The following is a 5,868-nucleotide window of genomic DNA, read 5'->3' on the forward strand; positions in this document are numbered from 1 at the left end:
AACAATAACCCAAATGGCATTTTTCTTTTTCGGTGTTAACAGTAATCCTGTCACAAAATCCATAGTAATCCTATCCTATTTCCATTCAGGAACCATCACAGGTTGTAACAAACCTGAAGGTACTTGGTGTTCAACCTTGACTTGCTGGCATATCAAGCATTTCGATACAAATTCAGAGATCGCTCTTTTCATGCCATTCCACTAGTACATTTTCTTCAAATCATTGTATATCTTGGTACTTCCTGGATGAATAGACAAACGGTTATCATGTGCTTCTTACAAAATTTTCTGAATCAGCTTGTCGTCTCTTAGTACATAGACCCAATCTATGATCATCAAGCAATCGTTGGGACCAATCTGAAAATCTGATTCGGTGCCTGACTCGTATTGAGTTCTCTTGGCTTGTAAATCACTATCATTGATCCAAGCTGCACATATTTCTTGTAGAAATGTTGGTCTAGCTCTTAACTCCCCCAAAATCAAACCATCATCTAACAAGGCCAACTGTGTGTTCAAGGCTCTCAAAGCAAACAAGGATTTTCTGCTTAGTGCATCTGCGACTACGTTCTCCTTTCCTTGGTGGTAGTTAATGATCACTTCATAATCTTTAATCAACTCTAACCATATCAGTTGTCTCTGATTTAATTCTTTTTGAGTCATCAGATATTTTAAATTCGTGTGATCTATGAATATACGGCAAGTTTCACCATACAAATGGTGTCTCCAAATCTTCAAGGAAAATACAATGGCAGCTAGCTCCAAGTAATGTGTTGGGTAATTTTTCTCGTGCGGCTTTAGTTGCCTCGAAGCATATGATATTACTTTACCCTCTTGAATAAACACGCAACCCAGTCATTATAAGGACACGTCACTATAGACCACAAATTCTTTTCCAGGCTCTGGTTGCACTAAAATTGGAGCTTTGGTTAGCAATGTCTTCAATTTCTTGAAACTCTGCTGACACTTCTCTGACCATTCAAATTTAACATCCTTTTATAGCAACCTAGTCAAAGGAGTTACAATCATCGAAAATCCTTTTATGAAGAGTCGATAGTAACCGGTTAAGCCCAAAAGGATTTTAACCTCGGTTATGTTCTTCGGCGACTTCCACTCAACAATAGTAGATATCTTATTTGGATCAACTTCGATGCCATCACACGAAACAATGTGAGTAAGAAATCCAACCTCTCGGAGCCAAAACTCACTCTTGCTAAATTTAGCATACAACTTTTTGTCCTGTAAGATCTGTAAACCCATTCTCAAATGTTTCGCAAGCTCAATCACATCCTTGGAATAAACCAGGATATCATCAATAAACACAACAACAAACTTGTCTAAGTATAGTCGAAAAACATGATTCATTAAGTCCATAAACGCAGCTGAGGCGTTCGTTAGACCAAATGGCATGACCAGGAACTCGAAATGACCATACCTTGTCCTGAAAGTAGTCTTAGGTACATCTAACTCTTTTACTCACAATTGATAGTAGCCGAATTTCAGATCTATTTTAGAAAACACAGTGGCTCCCTTTAATTGATCAAACAAGTCATCAATTCTTGGCAACGGATACTTATTCTTGATGGTTACCTTGTTGAGCTGTCGGTAGTCTATGCATAGCCTCATAAATCCATCTTTCTTCTTTACAAATAATACTAGAGCACCCCAAGGCGAGAAACTCAGTCTTGTAAAACCTTTATTCGTTAGTTCTTGCAACTGTGCTTTTAACTCTTTCAGCTTGGTTGGTGCCATCATATACGGAGCAATAGAAATGGAAATTGTCCCAGGCACCAGTTCAATACCAAAATCTACTTCTCTAATAAGAGGTAATCTAGGTAGCCCTTCTGGAAACACATCCTGATACTCACATACTATCGGTACCGATTCAAACTTGAACTCAAATTCCTTAGTATTCAACACGAAAGCAAGGTAGGCTTCATATCCTTTTTACAACCGGTAGAGTATCCAACTCACTTGAATCATTCTAGAGAATCTCACCATCTGAGCATTTCAATTGAATATACTTACTACCACAATTTACAATCACATCATGCATAGCTAGCCAATCCATGCCAAGTATTACATCAAACTCATCGAATGGAAATAACATAAGGTTAGCCGAGAAACAATGACCTCGAATCGTCAAGGGCAATTCTTACAGACTTTATCAACTACCTAGAAGGTTTGACACCTTAATCATAAATTCCGTAGGCTCTATAGATGTCCATGCTAGACACCAATTTCATGAAAATGTATGAATGGGTTGATCCTGGATCAATTAAGGTAATGAGACGAGTATTATAAATAGAAAATGTACCTGTGATGACATCGAGAGCAGAGGCTTCCTCTCGAGCCCATATTGCAAAAGTTTTTACCGGGGCTCGAGCCTCTGATTTTGGAGTAGCATCCTTGACAGCAGTTCGACTGCCACTTGCACTTTCAGGATGTCTTGGAGGTCTACCTTGGGAAATAGGAGCATTCGGCTGCGGAGCTAATTCAATCTCTTTATTAGCTCACTCCGAGTAGTTTCTGAGAAAATGGTCAAGAGACCCACATCTGAAACATGCATCACTCTTCATTTGACGCTCTCCGAAGTGAAATTTGTTACAGCTTTTACACTTCCGCTTTTGATCATCTACGCTTCCCACACTAGTTTCCATAGGGGAAGAAGACTTCGGGTTATGTCGCTTGGAGCTTCTTACTCTACCCAAATATCCTACTAATGAAGTGGGATGTTCTTAATAACTTCTCGATTTTTTTGTGGGGAAGAAGTGTGCTCTACCGCTAGACATCTTACTCGAAACTCGAGCTTCTCTCTTAGCTTTCTTTCTTTTATTATTTAACTCTTCGGCCTTCTTAGCCCTGTCAGCTAATGTGGCAAATTTTTGTATCTCAAGGATTCTGATCAGCAATTTAATTGCCTCATTCAAGCCTTCCTCGAAGGGCTTACACATTTCTGTCTCTGATTGGACCCACTCTATTGCATACTGACTTAACCTCACAAATTCCCTTTCATTCTCTGACACAGTCTTATTTCCTTGCTTGAGTTCCAAGAACTGATATCGCTGTGAGTCCAAAAACCTTTGACTTATGTATTTCTTTTTAAACTCAGCCTGGAAGAACTCCCATGTAATGTCTTCATTCGATACCACTAAGGATACCGTCTTCCACCAATGGTATGTAGTATCTTTTAGAAGAGATACAACACACTTTAAACACTACTCAGAAGTACATGACAACTCGTCCAAAACTCGAGTACTGTTTTCAAGCCAGAACTCAGCTCGTTCAGCATCATCATCAACCTTAGCACTAAACTCTTCAGCCCTTTATTTCCTAAGTTCATCCACTAGGGCCTTACCAATTTTCACAGGTGCCATACCTTGTGGCACTTCTCCTTCAGGCCGAGCAAGGACTGGAGGAGGTTGTGGTATGTTAGGGCAATTTCTCAAATAATCCCCAAACTATTCATCTATCATCTCGAAGAAGGCAGCTCTTGCCTCTTGATGGCCTTCAAACATAGGCCTTCTATTAATACTAGTTGTAGCTCGCTGAACGAAAGCTGGAGCATAGCTCTCGGTTCCCTCGGACCCATCTTGAGCTTGATTGGAAGACATTTACTATATTCAAATATAATTAAAAATTGTTAGGAGATGTCACACTACCATAACTTGTATAATGGCATGTATAGCTATACTCAATACATGCTACGCTAGTCCTAGAACTGACTAAACATAGCTCTGATACCACTAAATGTAACACTCCGTTCCCATATCCTAGATCGAGACAAGGTACGAAGAGTTACCAGACATATACTCAAAAACTTTAAAAAAATACGGGTTATAAAATTTCATTTTAATTTAAAACCAATGAAGCAACGTCATAGTGTCCTTATTATAGGCCTACGAGGCCCAAAACATACATTCGAAGAGATCCAGGACTCAACTGAGAACTATAGAAAATTTTAGTAAAATTTCTAGGGTTATGCCTCACACACCCGTGTGGAGGCAAAGCACACGCCCGTGTGCTTAGGGACACGACCGTGTGTCCCACCCGTGTTGAATTATTTGGATTTATTTTTCACTTTGAACCTACAAGGGTTTTCACACTGTCAAGCACAAGCCCGTTTCCCTCACACGGCCTAGACATGCCCGTGTCTTTACCTGTGTCCAAAAACCAGGACATTCTGTTTATGACATCATCATTCATTTTGAGGAACACAACCAAGGCACACACCCATGTGCTAGGCCGTGTCCTCCACACAGTTGAGACACACGACTGTGTCTCTACCCATGCGTTTACGACCATGCAAACTGGCCTAAAACTTTGGGTGCAGAGGACACACGGCCAAGCAACACACCCATGGGGCTATCCGCGCGTCACACCACGGCCTAGACACATGCCCATGTCTCTACCTATTTGGACCTTTTTAGGGCTATTTTCCAAGCCTTTGGTCACCCTCTATCATCTATACAAACTTAGAGATTTCAATGGTATGTAACATGGCCTAATTATACTCTTGAACAACCTTGACATGACCCATTGCATGCTAACCTCATCTCATCGATTTAGTGCATGCTAAATTATCTTGTTCGCCTTAGGGATTAACATAACATATTTTATACGTAGGCCATATTATAGCCATATATCATTGTATACTATGTCCATTCTCAAATTATTAGGTTCCATATCAAGCATCCATTCATGATTAACCTCATCATCATATCTCATGAAACATTTAAACATAAACATGCATCAATAGTAGGTTTACAACCTACATCATTATGAGCCATATCTCATGGCCGTATACAAAAGAATAAGTATACCATTTAGGCCCTTACATTGGCTAGCCTAATGACACATATAACAAAATAACCAAAAACCCTATACATGCCATTAAACAAAATAAAAGTATCTGTATACCAAAGCAGGACAAGTCGATAGTGTGTTGATTCTCCAACCGTCTTCCAATCTCCACGAGTCCTCAAGCTCTGTAAGACAGGGAAAAGAGAAAGGGGTACGCATTTATATGCTTAGTAAGTTCGAATAACTGGAAAGCAAACTTACCGGTTAATTAGCATACAACCATATTAAGCAATAATTCCAACAAGTATGAAATAGTTTGCCTATCACATGCACTCAATCATCAAGTCAGTCTCATAACAATACATCATGTCATTAGTCTTAGATGAGCTCATCAATTCAATATTCCCATTCTTTATTTTAGCATGTTAATTTCCGTTGAATTTCTAGGAAATCTCGATGGATAACCATTTTTTGTCAAGTCATACAAGTGATCATCTTGAGTACGCAGTCCCGTGAACCCTATATCTTACTGCGAGATTACTAGTCCAGGCTAAATCCCCCGTAGTAGTAACTCATAAAGCAATGTCGTGATTATCTGTCTCGGCTAAATCTCTTTTTAACGATAATTGCTCTCATAAGGTCAGATCTGAATTGCCAGTCCAGGCTAAATTCAGTCCTCAATTGGATTACCCGTCCAGGCTAAATCCTTAATGCACCATATTTTTTGGGAGGCTCGATCACTCAAGAAACACCTGTCTGGGCTAGATCATTTCTATTTTGAGATCATCGAATTACCAGTCTAGGCTAAATCCTTTTCTAGAACACATCCAGGATCTCGTATCATGCAAGCCATAATTTATCTATCGGATTTTCCCTTTCTATTTCAACCGGTACATTTATCATCTTTCGTTTACACAAGCCCATTTCATGAATTATCATGCAATGAATATCTAAATTTTCATACATTCAAGAACATGCATGTTTAAGTATATTAAGAGTTTACTTTGGGTTATTCGAACTTACCTGGTAATAGCTTCGATTTCGTGTCTCAATTATTCCGAAACCTTT

Source organism: Gossypium arboreum, chromosome 12, assembly GCF_025698485.1.
Source record: "Gossypium arboreum isolate Shixiya-1 chromosome 12, ASM2569848v2, whole genome shotgun sequence".
Taxonomy (NCBI): domain Eukaryota; kingdom Viridiplantae; phylum Streptophyta; class Magnoliopsida; order Malvales; family Malvaceae; genus Gossypium; species Gossypium arboreum.